Source organism: Trachurus japonicus, chromosome 22 (genome assembly GCF_045865225.1).
Source record: "Trachurus japonicus isolate A0001 chromosome 22, Traja_1.0".
In the NCBI taxonomy this organism is placed as follows: domain Eukaryota; kingdom Metazoa; phylum Chordata; class Actinopteri; order Carangiformes; family Carangidae; genus Trachurus; species Trachurus japonicus.
Window position 1 is genome coordinate 23005680 of NC_140928.1, and position 23821 is coordinate 23029500.

The following is a 23821-nucleotide window of genomic DNA, read 5'->3' on the forward strand; positions in this document are numbered from 1 at the left end:
GACATAAAAGTGTGTGTGGTAAAATAACAATATTGCAACTGCATCATACTGTACACAAAAATGGCCTTTCTGTTGCATTTGACCAAATCAATTTCACTGATTTACAGCTGCTGCATCCCAACTCCTGCGACACAGAATAAACAGAAAAATAATAATATTCTGGCACATATTGCAAATGTGTGTTTTTGTTTCCATCAACCTCCATCCTGGAAAACAGGGCCCCTTCGGACCGATGGACTGTATGGGAAAATCCCCCTTAACTGTAGGAGGAAGCCACGGACACAAACAGAGGAGAGCTGGGGACTACCTGCTGTTTAAACAGATAGCAGGGCCTGTGTGGCCGCGGCTGCAAAGGCCCCTGAACTTCGCTCGGCTTCAGATGTTTAAGAGTCCCAGCGAGGGCATTGGAGTTCTCCAGAGAAATAAGGAACTGCTTGGCCAGAACAGCCTTTGGATCCCAGGGTGGATCCCAGGGTGGACCGCCAGCGGCGATGCAGAACCCTTCTGCTGATTGGTTAGCGGACATGCAGAACGTTCTCCTGGGAGCTGATGCTTGGGTGGTTCAGGAGATTGCCAAGCAGCCGCAACAATTAACCCAAATAAGCTTGTGGAGAATTACTTAATGTGTGTCAGGCCCTTGCTGAGTACACAAATTAAGGGGACTATGCTTTACTAATCTATATTACAGGAAACAAGCAGAAATCATTCAGCTCCACAGTCTCTTCCATATTGCTGTGATTTTATTACATTTCACATTCGAGATGACATGTAAATGATGGCAATAAGGGCAATAAACAGCATGTGCACCAATGCCCATAGTGATAGTATAGTGAAAAGTGTTTTACTTCTGGAGGAAAACACCTTAAGCCCGGCGAGGACAAGCTCTGAACTTTGTACGATGTGTGGGGGCCGAGGGCATGACTCCCACCACACAGAGCTGATGACTGGCCAGGGACCCAGAAGAGCAGTTGTAAAAATAGATGCAAAAACAATACCTGCCCAGTCACGGAGGACGCCTCCCATGTAGAGAAAGCTGCAGGTGATGAGTTAATATGATGTAGATACAACATATGACTTAAGAGGAGCTGATTTTTAGTTTGGGAATATAAAATGAGGAATTTCAAATCTCTGCAAACTTGCATTTACACACAGAGTAATGGAGAAGGGAGAACGGCCTGGGAGACAAACCTTTCTTTATAAAAATGTCATCGTTGAGGTCGACCAAATATCAGCATATTGATATGTGGTGACCACCTAAGCTGCTTTTATTGCCCCCATTTCTGGTTCACAGGAAATCTGCATTTATTTAGAAACAGATGAAAATGTCAATAAGCAAAAGCATTAATTGGTAGCCACTCGACCTCACCTCAACAGTAACTGGCTGTTATTCCAGGAGCTGTACCCCTGCATTTCCCCTAACCAACTGTGGTACTGAGCTAATCATAATATATTAACTGACCATACAGGAAGCCGTGTCCCACTGTGCCGTTTTAGTTACCGTGTATGCCTTTCAGTTTTTAAAGGCCATTTAAGGTAAAGGCGGTTAAGACGAGCATTTTTTAACTAGTCCTTTTGTTTGTTGATGCCAAAATCCTGCGGCCACTGTTGAACACAGCTGCTTTCACCCTCAAACTCCACCTTTAAAAGAAACAATTTTATAGAGACTCAGTGACATCATTTACACGAATATGTTGTTTAAAATCCAAGAACGTCCCATTGTATATTTGATTTGGCCTCTGGCACCTCAGCTGACCAATACATCACATGTCCTGGGCTACGACTATTTAATGTAGAATCTCCAAAACTCACAAATGCAGTATGACCAAATGTTCCAGTGATGTACCAGTATACTAAACAGGCCATATATCTCGCTCGCCTCTCCTAACAGAAATAGATTTCGCTGAATTGTTTGATAAATTCGGTCTAGGTTTTCCAGCCATCCTTATTGGAGCTCCTACTGTTTTTCTGGCTGTTGGTGGCCTAAGCCCTAATCACCCTCCGTTCCCTCAGAGGCCATAAATTACTCCGATGAGATGGCGCTTTGTGTTCCTACTGCTGGGGAGCGGGGCGAATTCACAGCGCCATATTTTGACAACCCGTACTTTAAATCATTGTTTTATGACAGATGGGAAAACTTCTGCACTTTCACCGGCCTGATTTATGTTCATTTGGGTCTGGAGGACACTATAATTTGCAAGTAATGTGAAAACAGATGGATAGAGAGATACCAAAGGGTAAGACTGACCTATACATTCTCAGTGCAGCTTACAAATGGCATCCATATGCTGCAAGAGCTCTTCCAGTTACATCTCCATTACTCTGTGTGTGTGTGTGTGTGTGTGTGTGTGTGTGTGTGTGTGTGTGTGTGTGTGAGTGTGTGTGAGTGTGCATACATATGTGTTTGTGTCTATGTTTGTATGTCCAACTTGCATGTGCTGTTGAAAAAAAGTAAGGAAAATAGAAAAGAACAGTGAACATGTAAGTTTTTGATGAAGGAAGTCCGATGTTCTACCAAATCTTTGAGAGAATTTATCAATGGCCAAATCAGTGGTGTAATATGTTACATGTACACAGTCTTGTTTTATTGTTGATCTAGTGTACGAGTGACAGTTACTCATTTGGATGTGTTTAACAGGAACGAGCAAACGCTTTGATATTCTGACCTTGGTTTACAGTGCAGCTTCCCAACTCCAGTGAGGCATGAAAAATGGAAGTGAATTAATTTAAGCCATACTGGACTAGATTTCCTCTCTGGTCAGATGTCAATTCAGAGAAATTACAAAGTTGGTCTGCTTCATTTCCCCTGCCTCAGGTCATGTAGCAAGGTCATACACAGACCGCTCCACAAAGCTGCTCCTCTCTTCTTATCGACACATCAGAATCACACCAGACTCCCTCCGAGGGGCAGGTTTTTGGTATCGTCACCGTGTCGTCAGGTTCACATGGCAACTAAATGAGCTAATGACAACATCCACGCTATGAAAGTGGACCTGACTGATTGTTTCCTTGAGAAGAAATACGTCCCACTGGGCTGCTGAAAACATCAGGACAAGGATGTTTTTCATAAATGATATTAATGAGAGACAGTAATGAGCTCAATTTGTCAGATCATGTTTGCTTGTAGTGAAAATATTTCAGGAAGACAGAGATTAAGATAAAAATGCATTTAGTCTTCTGGCACAAAACCAGCAAATGTAAGGCAACCTGTGAGGAAACAGAAAACTCCGAATATATCATGCACAGCCTGGGAGCTCTGGAAGACTCATGTTTTATGGCTTTTCCAATGAGGCAGGACAGTATGTGAGTGAGCAGTGTCTGGTGCAGCCATTGTATTTCAGCAAGGAGGGGGGGGGGACCACCCACATGAAGTCAGTGATGAAGTAAATACTGTTGCATGGCCACGTCCCCTTCCCTCGCTCACAGAGTAAACTGTGGTCAAACGGCAGCGCTCTGAGATCTCAGCTTGTCTCCAGATCACAGGGCAGAGGCTTGAGGCGGAGGGGGACCATCGCCCCAGGGCCCCCCAGTCCCGCTGTGAATCCCCCCCGATCCTGGTCAGGAAGCCAGCTAATAGTAGTCAGTGTCTCTGGGCTGGGTTGAACTTGGCAGAGCCCCACATCTTTCAAGCTGAAGACAAACCGCTCACGCCCCTCTGGAGCCGAAGGCAAAGCGAGGCCCAGAGGGAATGAGGTGCCTACTGACGCCCCGTGTCACAGGATGACGCCCTTGGTTTTTTTCCCTTTAATACAGGACATCAGGCATAGTGCATCATGGGAGGGGACCACTCAGAAACAACGGGTATCCTTTTTTGTAGTGCAACACTAAAAAAAACAATACGAAATACTGGATTAAAACAAGTGAACTAACGAGCAAATCTCTTGTACCCTACATACCAAAGCCCCTTAATCATATCCTCTCATTTTGTTTATTTGAACTGTTTGGACATCGTACTTTTCGAGGGGGAATAATATCCCAGGAGCGCAGAAAGGAGCAGGGCCAATTGGCCTCTTACAGGAGGTCTCTGTAGACTGCGGTTGTGTTCTAGCAAAAGAAACAGGCTATTTCCATTCTGACAAAATATAAGGCTGATTGTGAACACCATCAGGATTCCTGCTCTCTATTTGTTAGGAAACAATGTATCATCCCCTTGCCTGTTTCTTGTGGGAACATACTGTAAACGCCCTCCAGGCATTTCCCTGTCAGTCGTTCTTGCATCACAAGGGTGAGTCTGATTAAAGAGACAAGAGCTTAATTTCCCTTCCCTTTACAAGAGTAGTCACCCAGCCTTCGTCCTAATACTGAAACAGTGTGATCCTGTGAAAGCCACATGTAGAAATGTCCACTGACATGACAGTTAGTGACAGTTATATGTGCGGAGGTTGTTCGTACAAATGGCCGCTTTATTGGTCTTAGATGATAGCATCAACCACTATGTCTTTTGCTTTCATAATGATTTACTGCTGCCTGGTGGGATGAGCTCAGTGAATATGTGTGGTTGGCTGCCAATTGCACTTTTTCCTCTGTTTCTTTTTGGTCTTTGTGGGCCCTGGAGGTTTCTTAACTGTTATAGAGCCATTTGGATGGGAGGCCAGGCAGTATAAAGCTGTATTTGGCAAAAGCTCTAACTGCGCCTCCAAAAATAAGAGAGAGCAGGGCGAACATATTTGTCTACGTCTGCATGTGTGTGTGCGTGCGTGTGTCTGTGTGCACAGGGAGTGATAGTCCAGTAACACTGGTACCTAAAAATACAAATGGGCATTTTATAGTAAAACCAACTTGCAACTTACCAGAACTTACAAATTTGAGTCGAGCTGTCATGTCCTCTCATTAAGCTTTTATATTGACCATACAGGCTGTAATTTGTGTATTTAGCCAAGCCTTTTTGAACGTTAAGAGAGAAGAAATTACGATTTTACAAATGTTTTAGAACATTCACATCACAGTGTTAATGTCTCTGCACTAACTGCGGTTTGTCCGTATACCTGCAGCTGTTGCTGCTGGTAGCCATCTTGAGGAAATGTCAGTTGAAGAAAAAAAAAAAAAACCAGAGCCTTGACCTGGCCACCACTGTTGTTTTAAAGGGAGAGAGGTGAGGACCTTCCTCCTAAGGGACCTGTGGTCTGACCTGAGGACCAACGTTCAGGGACGTGAACCACAAAGAGCAAGCGGAGGGCCATGTCTTTATAGGGAACTTCAGCTGGAGGTGAAGGGGCAACATGTGGCTGCAGGTGAAAGGAAGGCTGGAAAAATACACATCATCACATCGTGTAGCCTTTTTAAATAATCTAATCAGTTGTGAGAAAATATGATTCGTTATCCGTTATCTTTATTCTGTAAAACATCAAATTCTATTCTATTTTCTTTCTTTTTTTCCTTTTTTTTTACTGTGAATGCTGAATTAAGGAACATGTCATGCAAGACAATCCCATAAAAGAGTAGCCTGTGTAGCCCTGTCTGCTGCTGGGCGATCATGTGATCTGTGGTGTGGCTGTTGCGACCTCTAGTGGTCTCTGTATTTACTCCACATAGCTTTGCCATATGGTTCTGGTTTACATCAGTGGTTGAATATCCTGCACCACACAATATTTGGCATGTTGGGCAGAAGTTGTGGCAACCCTTACCTACAAATCATATGATCTAAAAATTTGTAGCACCAAGCCAACTCCACAGTTAGCTTATTGTAGGGAATCGTGTCAGTCCCACAGCAAGGGTCATACTGAAGGGAACTGAACTGGGGCCAGGTCTAAACATTACATTTATTACAGTCATAGTCAAGCTGCTCTGTATTTTCCTGGCATGCGTCATTCCTATTTCAAATGATCCAAATGCATAAATTAAGCTGGTAATTACTTTGTTTTGTTCCAAATGGCAAAATGACATAATGCACAGAGGATGTGTTTAGTTGTTCTGCAGCATGCCGCAGTTACTTTGACTTGACAGACGTCTCCTCCCTTTTACACAACACTGACTGACCCCTTTACTCAGCGAGCATGAAAAAAGCCGCAAAGCCACTTCTATCTTTCACCTCACACAAGATTTTATGACTGGCTTTCTGAATACAGAGAGGCTACCTAGGCTGAGGCCGCCTGCCTGGGCAGCAGACAAACAGAGCCCTGTTCATATCTGTTTTCTCTGGCCACCCTCGAACAGCGCTGTTACATCATCCATGATTTCTCTTTCAACAGGAAAGTGCCATTTATGTTGCGTTCGCCCTCCCTTGCAGCGCATCAGATAGTGATCACATCATGAAAAGCCATTTGTCTGGAGACATTGTGTTGGTGGCCACCCCTGTTCAAGCAGGGCCCTGGCCTGAGGCCTGCTGATGACTTTTCCAATCTTCCCTCACAGGCTGGCAAGTGGAGTGGAGCAGAGCAGGCGGCCCCAGTCCCACAGCCCTTTTAGCCCCAGACCCAGACCTCAGGCAGGGTCCAGCCTTCCAGTTTCCAGCGTTTATGTTTGTTCTTCTTCACCTTGATTCCTGTAAGAGTCGACCATCTGATGCACAGGTCACAGGGAGAGGAAATGGCAATCCCAGCTGAGGACGAGGATATAACCTATTAACTTTCTCATCTGTTGGAGGGAAGAATGGATCACTCAGTAAGTCTTCTCTTCTAACCGGTGGCTGGTTTCCTTTCCCAAAGGACAGTAGCAGTTACTGTAGAACTGAAAGGTGAGAAACTGTGGTGTATGTGTGTGTGCACATGCATGTGTCTCTACTTGTCTGTAAGAAGAGTTTGGAAGGCAATCATTTTCTATAATTTGGGGCAATCTTTTACTGAAGCAGCTACTTATTTTGTTATTCAGTGAATCCTAACGTTTGTTTGTTTTTTTCAAAGGAGATAATGTGGTGGTGTTTTTCTGTTCGTGCTGTATGGCTTCCTACAGCAGCTCTGGATGTGAGTGCCTTCCAAATAAAAGCAGGAATTCAGGGGTGATTTATGACTATTTAGACAAGTGGTTAACAGAGAGATGTTGGATTATGGAAATACTGCTTTCATATGAAATACACCGAACACGTCATGTGGGCTTCAGTGACCACTTAATCTGTTGGCAGGCCCAAACCCCCCTTGAGCAAGTCAGATGCACAGGGCTGCTTTTCACTCCTCACACTGAATATTTGACTTCCTTATGAACTTGACAGTTATTACTAGTTGGAAGTCTTGAGGCCTCACTGGAGTGACATGAATCCCTATATCTCCTGCAAGGAGAGAAATGTAGATCAACACTGGGGCTGCAGAAAAACAACATCACCTTGATAATCAGTTCATGTCAAAAGATTGAAAGATAGAACCTGAAAACTTGTATAAACTACATTAATACAAATTCATACAAACACAGTACAGTTCTTGTGTCGCAAGGTCATTAATAAAATGTGATTTGTGAAACCTGATTACTCAATTAGCCATCAATCACCAAAATATAAGATTATACATCTACAAAACTCACTGTTAATAAGAAATAAATATCTCAGCACTTTATTTTGTAGGATAATTGCTTGCCACTTTAACCTGAACAGGAGGTAAAAAGACATAAAATCATTTATTTTCTTCCCATTCACATGCACTTTTAGAGAACGTACGGACGTGTTTGGTTGTCAGCAGCTGCCATGTATTCTGATGTGGTGAAAAGGGGGGAATGGAGAGTAGGAAAGGATGTCACAGGCTGCAGAGAGACGACCGTCTGGCCCACCTCCTCTCTAACCCCCATCACTCAGCAACACTGAGGGGCTTTTCTCATCACAGAGGTGGGAGCCAGGAGATGACCAAGGGTCAGACTGACATGCAGACATGAATTTTTCACCGCTATATTTTCTTTGGGTAAATAATCCATCTGAGCGTTGCCCACAGGCAGATGGTAGCTTATAAATCTTGGATTAGAAAATAAATACTTTTCAAAACAAAAGATGGTTTGGGTGGGAAGAGGGGGGGTCTCTCTTCCAAAAAGGAAAAGTGTTTACTTTATGGAGACTTCACTGCAAATTCCACTAGCAGTTGTACTGTAGTCCAGGAAAAAGATTTATTTTGAATACAATTTGGTGAGTTCCAGTGTGTAGGCTATGAATCAAATCTCTTTGATCTGAAAGGTTTCAAATCTTACCTTTTTTTTTTTAAAGCTATTTTTTAACATTGAAAAACAGCCTAACATTAGTTATTAAGGAAACATTTATGTCACAAAAGTTAACATGCAAACACATTGAGCAAACAAAGACCCCCATTAGTATTCATCTGGAGTTTATGTCAATTTTCACCCTCTTTTTAGCTCTATTTTACTCCTTCCTCTCACTCCTGAGGGAAATTGCTGGCTGTTCAGCATCACTGTTTTGACCAAGTCACTTGGTGCTAGGCAGGGAATCTGCTATAGTCATATCAGAGACCTTTCTTAGAGCTTCTTCTAGCATCAAAAACACTGAAATAAATGAAAGTGCCCTTAGTGCTAAAGGAGACTGTACTCACAAGATTAATACAAGAGGCCACTTTCATATTACATTGTCATCTTATTTAGTGTTCAGCAAAAAAAATATTATTTAAGATTCTGCACTGGTGATTTGCAATTAAATCACTCCCCAGTGCTTGATCTTGAATTAAGTAAATTTTGCACAAATTTAAGACAATAATCGTTGGAAGAAAGCCGCACAACCAAAGGTGCACAGCTAAAAGTGGTGCACATCTGCAACACTATGTGACGTATTGGTTTTCTGTATTTTATACCAATCATATCCATATGAAGCACTGAGAAAAAGCTATTGAAGAAGAAATTATTTCCAGTTTTTCAGTAAAGATCACTAGGAAATCTTGAAGCCCATGAAATGTTGAAAGCACAGTCCAGTAGCAAACTCGGTCCTCATGAGGTCCTTTATGCAGGTATCCCTACCTTTGATGGTGTATCTGCACCATGTCAGGAAACTGGGGGCTGTGCCAGCATCTCAGTGGGTGTATTTCAGAGGCATACCACTTGTAATGAGTCCCACTAGCAGGACAGAAAGACATCCCCGCAGCAGAGTCAAAGAGACTTTCATTTCTGCTGAGTCGTCCCCAAAAAATCTCCTGTAAAGAAATACTCTGATGACTGTACCTCCTACTTCTGAAGTTTACAGCTTCTTTTAAAAAATATGTTTGAAGCTAATAACCTCCCGAAATCATGCTGAAATCATATTTGGATCTTTTGGCAAAACATCACACACATTCCTCCTGTGATACACTCTGCTGTTGTATTTATTAGTCTCCCACCAAACAGTAAATGTCAAAGTTTGGACGTGTCCTGCAGGGTTCAACTGCTCAGTGTGTACAAGCACACGAGAAGAATGTTTAAGCAACGTAAAGGTTTAGCTAATAAAAAAGGTGTGATGTTATTCCTATTTCCAGTCTGTTGATTAACCTCTTGCTTCTATTTTCTTCAACCAAAGGCTTGGGTCCAATTCACTTTTCTTAAAAATTATCTTTTCCTTTCATCTCCTGAGCAAACACTATGGCTCGATGGAGTCATATGTTTTTGATGACTATTTTCCATTTAGAAACTCTGAAACATCCCTTGTTTGCTTGAAAAGGATAATCACCTCACCCATGAAATGTTGATGAGCAAAATGAGCGGAGCCATATTTACCGTACGGAGAGGCTCATTAGAGAGCCAATCTCAGTGACGAGGTGTATGAGGTGGCAACCCACCAAACATTGGACGTCTGATGGACGTGCAGATCATGTCTATATTGCGTCCGTCGGTCCAAGACCAATTCTGGACGCCTAAACGACGTCCAAACTAGGTCCACTATTTGGACGTCTAATCATGACCCCACTTGGACGTCAATATGCAGTTAAACATTTGGACGTCAGGCTTGGTCACTTTTTTTGGACGTCTAAGACAGGTGCAGGAAATTGACATGATTAATGATTGTAGTAGTTTTAGTAATAGTAGTAGTGGACAAATAACAATATTGTTATCAACATGATTAATAAATACGAATATATATTGTTTGTGATTAAACATTATAAGAGACGTCCAAACAACGTCTTGTCTACGTCATTTTTATATGTCTAATTTTGGTCCCCTGAAGGTGCAGACTGTTACGCCAGATGACGTCCAAATGTGGGCATTGTAGACATCTCTTCTATGTTCACTTTAAACTCATTTAGGACATTGTTGTTCTTGAGTACATGTGATATTTTGTTATTTTACATCTTTGTTTTTCCTACTGTTTTTTTTTCAATTTCATTTCATTGTATTTCAATTAATTAATTAATTAATATTTTAATTTATATATTTTGAAATGAAATTTGTGGGAGATTATGGCTTCAGAAAATAATTTCACCCGATCATGGTTCATAAGAGTAGGGAGAAGTAAATATAATTTTGAACAGTCTTTGATAAGAGGCTTTATTGTTTAAACTAGTCAAAGGCACTCTGATTGGCTGAGGCAGCATGTGATCATACTCTGATTGGCTGAGGCACCAGCAAACGCCACTCTGATTGGCTGAGGAAATACACCAAGCAACTGGCGCGTTTCTTCTCCTGCAGAAGCAGACTGTGGTCAACATAACGCCTTGGTTACAACAACATCGTTTTCCACTAAGTGGAAGGTAAGTTTGCTTGGTTTAGTTGATTTTATGTTTACTGTATGCATTTATAGTGTCAGTTTCTTTCCGGCGCCCATTTTAACCGATGTGTCATTCACACAAGACGCGCTGCGGCGTGCACCTTCACGGCCCCGGTGTCTGCTCTATTTGCTGTAATGAGTAGCTATGAGGACTGTTGTGGTAAACTGGGATGTGAGTGGTAGCAATATTACAACGTCTCTGGTGGTAGTCACGGATGCTAGCCGCCACCGCTAGTTAGCATCGGGCTAGCGGAAGTTAGCATCGTGCTAGCGGAAATTAGCATCGGGCTAGCGGATAGCATCCACTGCTTGCACTCACTAGCATCCAGGACAGCTAACAGTGCTAACAGCCCCCTATTCTGCTGTACGGAGCTCCTCCTGGGCTCTGTCATACACACAAGCTGCCACTAGCTACTCTTCCTGGGTTCTGTTTCACAGTGAGGATGGTGTGTTGTGCAGTTTCCACCAGAGTTTTGCATGTATTTAAAAAAAAAAATCTGTAACACCACACGTATTTTTCATCCACTTAACAATTATGCACTACTTTGTGTTGGTCTATCACATAAAATCCCAATAAAATAAATTAAAGCTGTTGTTACATGACAAAATGTGTAAAGTAAAAGTTCAAGGTGTATGAATACTTTTGCAAAGCACTGTATCATTCACATTTATTTATAAATGTTTTTTTCCCCTATAGGCTCTTCACTAATGCCCTGATGGTGACATCTAATATCAAGGGAGAAGACAAAGGTTTATAGAGCAATACAAGGTAAGCCCATATGTCATATCTTAACATTTGCTGAGATGGTTTTGTATGAATCCAGTAGGCCTATTGGTAGTGGAGACACAGGCTGCAGGTTGTCTTTGCATATTTCTAATTATTTGTCTTCTTCTTCTTGTGCAGATGGAGCCATACATTTTGATGACACAGCCAGAGAGGACTTCATAAAGACACATGCTGGAGGAGAGGGATACACAGCAGTCACCCAGGACTGATTATCCATTGTGGAGAATCTTGTCACAGTTTTGTATCACTTTTGTACACGTCTTTTCTGTGTTAAGTATGCAGTAGTTGGTTCTGATTTGTAATTCTTCTCAAAACACATTGAGTTTATCACTTTCATTTTTATTGTGTTATATTTGTTGTTGTGCCACAGACCGAAGCAAGGTGGGCTGTGTAACTTTATGTATTTATTAGTATTTTACCAGCAGTATTAATTTCAACAGATACCAATAACTTTATTAGAATGACATGTTTGTGCCAGTGATTAAGAAAATAAAGATGGAAATAAATGAATGGGGATTGAATTGTGATTTATTGGTAAACCTGTGTATAACTGTAGTCCCATATGTTAACAGGAGGTGGAGGATCTGTTTCCTGTTAACTTTCCTGTAGCTTCATCTGGCTCAGCAGCAGGTTTGAACTGGAAATGCATTACACCTTTGCATGCATTTCTAGGTAATCTGCTGCTGAGAAAACCAAATGAAGCTATAGGAAAGTGAACTGGAACAGTCTGACACCTTCTGAAATGGGACTACAGTTATGCACAGAGCCTAGAAGCAGTATAAAAACAATGTCTAAAATTAGTTTAAATTTGATGCAAAAAAGACGTCGAAACGACCACATTTGGACGTCAAATAGCCCTCATGCGGCGGTCCTGTGGACGTTCAGTGGATGTCGGTTTAAATTTTGACGCAGAAAAGACGTCTATAATGACCACATTTGGACAACAAATAGCCCTTATACGGCGGTCCTCTGGACGTCAATACTGGACGTTCATTAGACGTCGGAAAAAGACGTCGTCTGGAGTAACAGTCTGCACCTTCAGGGGACCAAAATTAGACGTGCAAAAATGACTTAGAAAAGACGTCGTTTGGACGTCTCTTTGCTCAGTGGGAAGCACCTGCCTTCTGCCTGGGGCATGCCTCTTTTATTGCACTCGCTTTTATTTACTCACTCTCAAATTATTTTTGGCCCTTAGTTGACAAAGATAAATGGGGGGATTAATATATATTGGACTAATCTGGAGGCTTGCAGTGGGGGTAGCAGAGAGCCTGGATAGTATTTCCCCCAGGTAACCAAATGCAGGCCCACTGGATTAAGATCCATTTGCAGTAAGGCTTAGCCATGATCCGAAGCCATTAGCAGAACATGGAAGTCGGAAAAATCAAGGGGACGAGAACCGAAGAGCTTTTTAATTGCCTCTGACTGATTAAAATTCAAAGATGCTCTTTAATGCATGATTACACTCAGAATTGAATCGACATGTTTGCAGTTAACGTCAGTATGTGGTCTTAAACCAAACAGAAAAATCAACATTTTTCATTTTAAAGATCCCAAGATAATTTATTTTTTCTCAGGATCTTGATCAGTGACCTGAGATGCCTTTACACATTATTGGCTTGAATTCAGCTGCCGGTTTAAGACAACTCCTTGCATAATAATATTTTGTGTGATAAATTATGGTAATGAGGGATAAACAATGAGAGGAATCCAAAAAAGAATAATAAGAAAAAAGTGAGGGAAAAAAAATCTACAAATCAATTGTAGTTCAATTCAATAAATAATGTCCTCCCAATCTCCACTGTTGCTGCTGTGAAGGTGCAGCATATCAGTTGCCATTCAGCTAAGTGTGCCATTAAAGAGACAGTTGCATCAAGATAGCAGCAGATAGGTGTTCCACATGAGAGACATGGGTCACTCATGTGTTTTTGTTTTTCACAATGTTCAAGCAGCGTTATTTTGTGTGTGTGTTTTTACTGAGAGAAACTATTCCACAAAATTCAATTACGTGAAAGGAACAGTGATTAAATCAGTGCCCAGTGTCTGGTCTCTCTTTAACTTCTTTAAATCCAATCCAAGAAACACAAAATAGGCTGAATTCTGAATCCTATGATAAATTACTTTTGTATCAAATTAGTCTTATTTCTCTTTCTTTGTAGTTCATTCAATAGTTTCACTAAAAACTACACAAAAGGATAATCAGGCTTTACATTTCTTAAAGACTCATACAGTATTTATAATGGTTATTATTCATACCAAAACCATTTGTAGTGCAGCTTGGACTGCAGCATTTAAATGAAATATAATTGTAAAAAATAAAATTCTATTTTCACGCAATAACATTTTCTTGTCACAAATAAGGAAAAAGTGAAGTGTAGTGTACACTGTACCTACATGTTAATGTGAGGAGCTGGACAAGTGCAGGGGTCCACTCAAAGTGAAAACACCCAAGTGGGTAGATTGGTCTGATTTAGATGCTGTGTTCATGATCTCCTGTAATTTTAGAGAGCAGAAACAACTGAGTTATTTCCTGTTAATACAGTGAGCAGTATAACCAAGACATTGCTTGGTGATATGCAAAAAACAAATATCGCAATATGCATTGTATGCCTATTGCGGTATACAGAAGCCTACAGTTACAGCAGTGACTATTGAATAATACAGACATATCCTACAGTACCCAAATGAAACAGTCGGGGGAGACAAAGAAGCCACTTGATATTTGAGCCACTGGAAACAGCTGTACCTGTCTATGGATTATCCACAGGACCACTGGGCCGGTACCTGAGGACCTCCGCCTCTAGGGGGGCTCAAAACCCCCAACAACTCTGACCTCACCCTTTTTTCTTTTTCTTTTCTTTCTTTTTTTTTTTTTTTTACTTTTTTAACTCAATCAATAAATCTGATATTATGTGCATTGAGTAAACAATGGATGAAAATTATTTCATTTGCAAAATAAATAAATAAGCGTTGTTGGTTACGTGATGATGACGTCAGGTCAGGTGGTGACTGGAGAAAATCTCGCGGCAAAGGTGCCGGCTGCTGTTGGAAAGACGCTTCTTTAAAAAAAAAAAAAAACACGGAGGAAAAGAAAGTTGCAGCAGTGAAGCAGTTCATTGTGTCATTCAGATAAACATAGCCAATGTCTCCACTGTTTTCTAAAGTGGTCCTTCAAGCATTAGCAAAGAGCCTGGACGATGCCAATGTAGGAGAAGAGAACAGTAGGCTATGTGACAACAGCATCTACTCTCAACCATTCAATTGAGCGGCAGCAGAGAGCCACAGCCCAGCTGGACCCCTGCTCACCTCACCTGGCCCAGGCCCACCTCCTCCTCCTCCTCCTCCACTGGAGAGAGACCCACACCAACGCAGATGACACTGACCTGGTGGCAGGTAGGCTGTCAGTTATCTGCTACCTTTTGACCTGTTTAGCTAGGCCTAGTTTTTTTTTTCCTTAGGAAACACAATGCGGCCATATGTGTATGCTACAAAAGCATTGATTGTTTTTGTAAAACATCTGTCTTTTATTTTGCATCTTTAGGCCAGATGTGTGTGTGGAAGTCCTGTCTGAGACTGGTTACTGAATTGAATATTGGTCTACTTTTACAGAGCAGTACTGTATCTATCATTGTGTGTGTATGTGTGTGGAGAGATTAAGATTCTGGGCTCAGGGGCCTCTGCACTGCTTGGACCTCATTTCTCTGACTGGCTTACTATTTTTGCTATTTTTTAATTGGTGAAGTATGTAGAGTTTAGTATGCCAGATTATTATATTAGATTACTTTTCGGACTCCAAAAACATCACTTTGAGTAAGAGAAGAGTGTGAAACTCTTTGCAGTATAAAGTGAATATAATGGGTCTCTAAGAGGCTGTGAGCAATTTCTGAGGAATTAGATGCCTGTTATGATGGAGGTTTGGCTGAGTCGAGTTTGGCTGCTTGTTAGATGTTAAGTAACTGTTGTGAAATATTTTTTGATTTCAAGATATAAAACATATTTCTTCAAATGTTTATGTGCCTTTTGACAGTTGGTTTTGCTGTGTGTAATCTTGCTGTGCGACATAAATGGTCATTAATAGAGCTACACAATATGCTCTGGAGAGAGGCATTCACCAGCTTCCAGAAAAGTGATCCATTCTCAGTGAAGAGTTTTGCCTCATTAAGGACTCCAGCAGGTGCTGTGAGAAAGTGAGGCATTTTTTGTGGATGGTGCACTGATGCTCGAGTGGGTTTCCAGTCATGTGAAGCAGCAGATGAGGGTAGGGCTATATATATCCACCCAGAGTGACAAGGCAGTGAAGGCACACTTCGCTGGCATCAAACCCCAGTGAATGTTGAGAAATTACTTCGATGATAGGAAGAAGCAAGTATCTGTACTTGTTTGGCATGAAGCTACACTGTCTCCTTGTTTTGGCTTAATAATGAAAGTGTTGAATGAGCGGTTCATGTCCGCTTCCTCAGAAGAGGATTTCTCCCTGAGTGGTTTGAACAAGTGGTTTGATATGGAAGTGGTTGAGCGACAATTTCCACCCTGAGATCAGGTTCTGATCCTGCTGCCAGTGGCTGGTTTTGATTTTCACAGCCTTATGTGATGGAAAGTAAAGTGTCCAATACTGATTATGTCATCCACTGACCTGAGCAAATTCAGATTGTTCTCAAATATTAAAACACAACTGACTGCATGTCAATGTGATGATGTACTCTAATTACGCTGTTCCCACCTCCCACCCTGTTTAACAATGTATAGCACTAATGATTGTTGTCTTAATGTTGTCTTAACAGTGTATTTATCAATGTTAATGTTAAGCAGTAAAAAGTGGGATAATGAAGGAGGTTAAATACGTGTCAGAAAACTGAGTAAGTTAAACTGAGTCATAGTCCCTGGAGATCCCTTGTGACTCCTACAGTATAAAGTTCTCCTAGTAATGCTACCACTTTCCTTTCCTTTCCTTTCCTTTCCTTTCCTTTCCTTTCCTTTCCTTTCCTGTCCCTTGTCTCAGAGATGACTACTGGCAGGTTGCTATGACCTCCAAAGTTTCAAACATTTCTGCATTTGACTATGTTATGCAGTATACAGTAATGGCACCAGTCAGTTTTCAGTGTTTGGTGCACCTTATGGGATGTCTGTCCTGCTGTATCTGTGAATCTTGATGATGTAGTGGTGTCACTCACTGAGGGAAACTAGTTGGTCCTACTAGATGTGAAAGTTACCACTCTGTTGTCCTTCCCAGCTTCTACTAGCAGACATGAACATCATGTCGCTCCTGCATGGTTGGTTGTTATCAGCCTTTTTGCAGAATCTTCTGGTTGCTCCACTTACTAAGCTGTTTAGTCTTGTCATTCCTTTTCTGTGGGATGAATAGTGCAAACATTTCATCCTGTTGAGCTCTCTGTAGTACTTCAGAATCATTACTAGAATGGACTGACTTGTTCTGGCGTAACTAGCTGCTGAATTTTATGATAAGCAATGTGATATATCAAAACATGCAAAGGCCAATTAGATGCATTCACTGAGATCAAATATGCATTGCAATTGCATTGAATTTCATTGGATTACCATAATGGGTATGGCTCACTTTGAGTGTTACACCAAAGGAGCATCACTCATCTCTACTGTCACAGTGTCTAATGTCTTGGGCATTGGTTTCACTGAAATTTCGATAACAACTTGAATAGATTGTAAATTGTATTTCATTTGCACCGAAACTAGACAGAAAGCTGAATCAAAGGTTTAAGATCATGTTTTGTTTTTTTGATGTTGTAAGTGGTTTGTTTGAACTAGTTGTCTTTTGCTTTTTTTTAATTAAAAAAACCTTTAAAGGGACAACGAGGAGTTTTGGAAAAGCAAAGCGTTTTCACACTACATTTATGAGCCTCCGCGCGCACCGTGAAATTCTTTGACCGGCGCAAGACGGACTCATGTTTTCATTCATCAATAATTAAAGTCAGAGGTCCGAAGATGATCACATACCGCCGTAGTTCCGATCATAAACGGCGATTTGGCGGCGTTATTCTCGTTATTCACAAAACCGAAAGTAAGGAAACGCTGGTCGGCTCGACCAGCATTTCCACCACCACGAATAATAACAAAATAACGATAGAGACAGAACGATATACAGTAGTTATCGAAAATGAGCCCATTAACAAGTGTAGGTAGCGTAGATTCATCCACATTAATGTGAGACTTTTTTTATAACCAAATAGAAACTCCTTGTTGTCCCTTTAACATTTTGATCAGCAGAAAAAATTATTTTCTGATTTTTTTCCTTCATAATGTAGATCATAATCAGAACCCCACAACTCATAATCAGCATTATATGCTGATTTGACTTGCACTGTAACTGTTTGTATCCCTAACATCATTCAAAGTGTATTGTTGTCTTCGCTGTAGGTCAACATATGAGCCATGAACTACAGACTTAAACCTTATTTTAATAAGCACAAGCATTATGTTTGAAACAAAGCTAAAAGTTGCAGTACACCATATCTGTCAGAAGATGGTGCCACAGAATAAGGTGTGGTCCCTCCTGCTTCAGCATAGACTCTGAAAAACAGACTTGGTCACTGTGCTGTCCCATTCAGACTAATGTCTTGATTGACACATTGAGTGTTTTAACAGATATGACCAGGGTATTACACATCCAGATGATGACAGGTTCTCCATTTTCCTGCTGACCTTTTCTGCTAATCACCGCCACTGTAAAAAGGAGTGCAATAAAACACTGGCCAGCTGGTGATAAAGAGCCCTCACATCTAGCAGGTGGTGCTCCGTATGTAACGTCTCCTCCATACAAGCAGCCGGTTATGGCTTTATTGCCCCACACATCCCCTTCATATCTGTCTGCTTCCCAGCCACAGCCAGGTAAAACCACCTGTCGGAACAATGATAAGACAATACGAGGGCTTGTATGTAGCGATAGCCTGGCAGGCTCTGGATATGACTGTCGTAACAATACAATAAAGTGTGTGTTTGGATGACCATGGCCACATAGGAATACAGTATTGCAGTAATTTGTGTCTGGTCATTTACATTTTCTATTCATAGATATAGCGAAATATTTGAATTTTGTTAGATTTCAACATGTAGAAGGGTTTATATGTGCTGCATGGTGCCCAAAAATGTTCACTGGGGGGCAGTGTTGCTCACTATCTCAGGGACATGTTTTTTAAAAATGTTCATCTCATTTATTTATTAGGGTATTTTTTTTAATAAGCACTAGTACCCAGGGGGCAAAATCCCAGTTTTTTGAAAAACGGACACGGAGCGTTGTAAAAGGTTTGACACCAGAAATGATATCTAGGTACTTCAAGGATTAAAACCTGGGTGGACAACCCGGTCAACTAGCTGCTGGAAAGATACAGGGGGCCAAAACCCCTTTCTTGGGTCATTTTGCTGGCAAAATGATGTAAATGCAAATATTTAGGTACTACATTGGCATAAATAGTCATACAACTATAAAATTTGGCAGAGAGTATCTTGACACATAGGGGAAGGCATGAAAAAAAGATTCTGGGGTTTGTTGCAACTCGATTTTAAGATATCACCCTCAACATCCCAAAAAAGACCAAAAAAAGTACTGTTCGCCTGACAAATTCTAATGAAAATTATTATTTTTCAGCACTTTATGGAGAATATCTATGCTTAACATGTATATAGAAAATTTCCTTAATTCATAAGCTTCCATTTGAGTCCAAGATAGCCTCTCTACCAGCTACTGGAAAGCTACAGGCTGTCTCCAAACAATGCAACACCTGTTGTGAAAAACTCCATGTTAACTGGCCTGATCAGAAACCATTCTATTTCTGGTCTCCCCAAAGTGAACAGATAGATAGAGAAGACCGTTGGCCACAGCAAGTTGGGCTTTTGAGATAGAAAGGCAATCTTGGACTCAAATGGAAGCTTATGAATTAAGGAAATTTTCTATATACATGTTAAGCATAGATATTCTCCATAAAGTGCTGAAAAATAATAATTTTCATTAGAATTTGTCAGGCGAACAGTACTTTTTTTGGTCTTTTTTGGGATGTTGAGGGTGATATCTTAAAATCGAGTTGCAATAAACCCCAGAATCTTTTTTTCATGCCTCCCCCTATGTGTCAAGATACTCTCTGCCAAATTTTATAGTTGTATGACTATTTATGCCATTGTAGTACCTAAATATTTGCATTTACATCATTTCGCCAGCAAAATGACCCCAGAAAGGGGTTTTGGCCCCCTGTAGCTTTCCAGCAGCTAGTTGACCGGGTTGTCCACCCAGGTTTTAATCCTTGAAGTTCCTAGATATCATTTCTGGTGTCAAACCTTTTACAACGCTCCGTGTCCGTTTTTTTGCTTTGCCCCCTGGGTATAGATTTTCCCCCCATTTTTAACCTCAGAAATTCTAAATATAGAGAAAGAGGAGAGAAGCCGAGAACAGCAGGCTACCACATATTTGCTTAATGCAGCCAGCCTGTATATGAACACAGGCTGGTTGCATTAAGCAAATATGGCTCCCTGTTGTCCATTTTGCTAAGATTATCTGCAAGGCATCACAGCTGGAGTCGTACACAATAGTCACTCACTTGCCGTGCTCGGTCGGCTTAGCAGTTATACAAACAGACCTGGCTGATTATTTTTTTTGCCTTGATTTACCAACATGCCTTCAAGATCAACAGATCAACAGCTAGCTTTTTGAGTGCTCTACTTTTCAGCGTGATGTGCAGTAAGTCTGAGGAGCGCTGTGCAAACAGCCTCTTTATGACAGAGAGCGAGGTGTGTGGCTTCAGACACTACAAGTCAGACAACTCATCAAACAAACACACTGAAGGCACTGAGTACACTCACTCTATACCATCTGATTTGTGTTATTAGAGCATTTATTGACATTAGAGCAATATTACAGCTTGCAGTCAATCACTGCACTGCTGATGTCCATTTGCACATCTATATTTTGCTCACAAAATAACATTGTTTTCCCATTTGGTAAAAGACTAGGCCTACAGTATTTTTTCTCGATAAGTAGATGTGAACATGCATTTTGCATTTTTCTCATCTTCTGCCGAATCTTGATAAGATCAGAAGCCGCTGACTTTATTCCTCTCTTGACACTTAGTAGTATTAAGAACCACTTTGTGTTTATACAGCATATGGAGGAGGTGCCATCTTTTCTACATGAGCTTTAGCGCCTTTCAGCACCTTGCTAGCCGGCTCAACTTGCTATCTGAGTCTCACCTGATGAATGTGCACAGCTCCCAGCTGCACTGTAGAGAGGCTTCTTTTCACCAGCAAAACCCGACAACAGCTTTCGCACTAATCTCTCACTCCTCTGATATCTCCTTCACTCACTTTATTGTTTCTTGAATGTGAAAGCTGATGACTGACTATTTCAGTGTTGTGCCACCTTCCAAATCTCTCAGTGCACCTTATCTTGAGATAAAAAATAAAAAAAGCTAGTGCCTGTTAATGGTTGGAGTGAAAGCAGGTGCACTGCACATAGAGTAGAAATTAAATCTGTATGCTGCAGAGATATAAACCTCAGGCACACTGTATATATTTTAATGAAAGGCATTGTGTCTGACTAAAACCAGCTTACCTTAAAACTACCTGCGAATTCACACTAAGTTAGTCTTAGCAGTCATCATGTAGCATAAACCCTGTTGAATTTCCTCTCATAACTACAGTACCACAACCCAGTGTTTAATGCAGAGGCAGAGGAAGAGGCATCAGCAAGGCTTATGTGTGGCGATGCTTCGGCGTGCCGTGAAAAACTGAGAAACATTTTGCGATATCAGTGTTTGAAAGCAAGAACTTGGACACGTGAAGGGCAAACAAAGGACAATCCCAGTCGCCTGACAACAGCCAATCACATCAAACAAAACTGGACGATGCTGGCCGGTCACCATCGTTTTCTTCATATCCGTAAACGGCCGTTTCGCAGCTGCATTTAAAGTGTTTAACCAAATAAGCAGCCAAATGAGCAACAACATCTGCTATACGTTAACGTCACAGTATCTTCTATGGACAATAAAAAAAGACAACATGTGACCGCAGATTCAAATAGTCTCTTTTCTTTTTCCATTCCCGGATTTAAAAATGGCTCCATCATTCGGGTGACTATTGTGAGGAATAGGAAAATATCATTCACGGGATCAATATCTATTTCCATATGACATAAAAATGATAATAGGCCCAAAAGCTCCCTACAGATGGTACGACAAGCAAACGGTGGTTAGGAGGTGTCTGACTGGGTCGTGTCCATGAAAACACACCGTCCTATGTTGAGTCATGTGGTCTGCTGTTTTTTACAACAGTGAGGACGTAGCAACTGCCACAACTGTCAGTCTGGCGCCTTTAACACAGCCATGAGCAGCTTTCTAACTGCCAGCAACTATCTCATTCACATTCTCATAAGCCTGGCATCCTGCACTGAATCATTAATGCAGCTTTTTCTTCTTTTTCACAAAATGTTCAGTTGCTCAAAATTGCCCTCTTTAGCTCCATAAACTGGGAAACAGATCTCACACTGAATAACCCCCCTGGACGTCTGAGGCAACTTTTGGTGAAAACACTCAGCTTGGAGCTTTTTTGTATGTGTGTGTGTGTGTGTGTGTGTGTGTGTGTGTGTGTGTGTGTGTGTGTGTTTGCTCCTTTTCCTTGGGTCTTTTCCGTGGTGCCAAAGTGGGCCTGGTTTGCAGCCATGTGTGACTGGGGCACTTACTGGCTCACACTAATGACCCTAATTGGGAAAGTGGGCTTCGTTTCAGGGTCACTGACAGACTGACTGGCATGTGAGGAATGTGACCAGGTGGCACCCGCCTATTGTCTGGGCCACCATATCAATTAGCTGCTTACTGCAATGGACACCTTCCATCATGCTTGTCTCCACAGGCGGAAAAACTGACCCTCGGTGTATTTAATGTGGCTCGCCAAAGTCAAAAGGAAAAGAAAACCATTTAGGACACAAAGTATTAGAAAGTGCTAGAAAAAAAGTAAAGAAAATATCTATCAATAATAATAATAATAATAAAGAGTCCTGATATTTCTAGTCTAACATCATCTTAAATATAAATACTTTCTGACTTTGCTCGCCAAAGTCACTAATTTTTCAGATGTGCGGCTTGTGATTTGGAGTTTTTTTTTAAAGAAGCAAATGGATGAAATATTTACACCAGTCAAAACAGTCACATACTTTTGTCAGAAGCCTCCAGACTTGCCTTCAAAGACCTTTCTGTCATGGGAAACTTACTCTCAGCTGACCCGGGGAGTTTCACCTCATTCAGAGATTATTTCTGAAACCCAATGGTACAGTGCAGACCTGCTTTGTCCCTTTTGTCACACTGCCCTGCTACAGATAGATGCGCTTTGTTACCAAAAGGGAGTGGTGGGATAGTTGTTAGTGTTTCACTCCTGACCTGGATCTGAGTTTGGTGCAATACTTGCGTGGGATACAGTCGAGCAGAGTCACCGATTGAGACGTCGTGCAGAAACGCACTGCACCGTGCATGTTGTGTTGCACCCCCTCCAGCATCACATCGTCAATTAATCAAATGTTTGATGTGGTTGGTGTCATGTATAGCTCCACACCCTTAAAAGCTTTCATGAATGAACCCGTTGTAGTGACTTCAGAATGCGCAGTCAGTCAGGAATTTTCAGGCGTTTCTTTTGTTTTCGCTGTAAGATTAATTTATTTGCACTGTTATCTCAGCCATGATTGCATGAAGACGCATGTCATGCCCCGCTGATATGTTATTTCGAAGGTTTTACTTTCTTACTTTAATATTAAGAGTTGGAGCAGATTTACATTTAGGTTTAACTGTTCAATTCAGGTGGCATACAGTGTCTACCACTGCTCTTACACAATTGGGGTCTCTGCGAGCTTTGTTAGCATCTCTAAGGCACGGTGTGTACAATAAACAGGCTTCTGTGTGCATCTGTGATCTTTTTTGGCTGCGGTATCCATTCAGCTTCTCTTGCTGAGCGTGATACTGTCTGCCACCTGCATCCCTGCAGCGCTGCTCAGATGTGGCTCTCACGAATACCTGCGCCGCGGTCCTCTTCTTGTTGGTCTTTCGTTGTGTAGGTGTGCATGAAATAAAGGCTCTCTTTGGGCCGTGCAAACTCACATGATTCGAGGACAATGTAGCCATCACCACAATTCATAGTGCAGATGGTCACACCGTGGCCGACGGCGACAAACAGAACCGCACGGTCCCGGCAAATGCTGCGGGAGCCTCTTTATGATTTAAAATAATGAAAACAATCATGTTGTTTTGGTGTGCACCGTGGGAAAAATACAAGTAATTCAAATCTTTTTTTCCCCCGAGTTGGCAGCAGTAATTTTCCTGCAGATCACTGGAATGAATAATCAACAGTAAGTGTTGATGGTGAAGAGTTTGTATTCTGTGATGATTGTTTTTTCTTTTTCCTTGCTGCAGCTTAAACACAAGTCTCTGAAAGACATGGGTGTTAGC

General features: G+C 41.4%; 1 long non-coding RNA gene across 1 annotated transcript; it reads left to right on the forward strand.

The window, feature by feature from the left end:
• The first annotated feature begins 682 nt into the window (after positions 1-682).
• On the forward strand, positions 683-6666 carry LOC146964067 (uncharacterized). The gene is made up of 3 exons (XR_015034719.1): positions 683-1039; positions 5082-5203; positions 6349-6666. It is a non-coding gene; the product is annotated as an uncharacterized LOC146964067 (long non-coding RNA).
• The last annotated feature ends 17155 nt before the right edge of the window (positions 6667-23821 follow it).